This window comes from Thamnophis elegans, chromosome 5 (assembly GCF_009769535.1).
Source record: "Thamnophis elegans isolate rThaEle1 chromosome 5, rThaEle1.pri, whole genome shotgun sequence".
Lineage (NCBI taxonomy): Eukaryota > Metazoa > Chordata > Lepidosauria > Squamata > Colubridae > Thamnophis > Thamnophis elegans.
Window position 1 is genome coordinate 96902559 of NC_045545.1, and position 320 is coordinate 96902878.

The 320-nt window shown below is 42.2% G+C and overlaps 1 protein-coding gene across 1 annotated transcript in view; it reads left to right on the forward strand.

Annotated features, from left to right (window-relative positions):
- LOC116509295 (tyrosine-protein phosphatase non-receptor type substrate 1-like) overlaps positions 1-60 on the forward strand; it is an 8948-nt gene extending 8888 nt beyond the window's left edge. The window contains exon 3 of the mRNA XM_032218404.1: positions 1-60. This exon is cut by the window's left edge and continues 384 nt beyond it. The gene's annotated coding sequence lies outside the window, so the exon portion shown is untranslated.
- The last annotated feature ends 260 nt before the right edge of the window (positions 61-320 follow it).

Below are 320 nucleotides of genomic sequence, written 5' to 3' on the forward strand. Positions count from 1 at the left end.
GTATAGGTAATCCTCGACTTATGACCGCAACTGAGCCCAAACTTTATGTCATTAAGTGAGAAGTTTGTTAAGTGAGTTTTGCCCGATTTTACGACCTTTCTTGCCACAGTCGTTAAGTGAATCACTTCCATTGATAAATTAGTAACACGGTTTGTTAAGCGAATCTGACTTCCCCCATTGACTTTGCTTGTCAGAAGGTCACAATAGTGGATCGCGTCACAAATATGAGTCAGTTGCCAAGCGTCTGAATTTGATCACGTGACTATGGGGAGACAAAAATGGTCACAAGTGTGGGAAAACGGCCATAAGTCCCTTGTTTC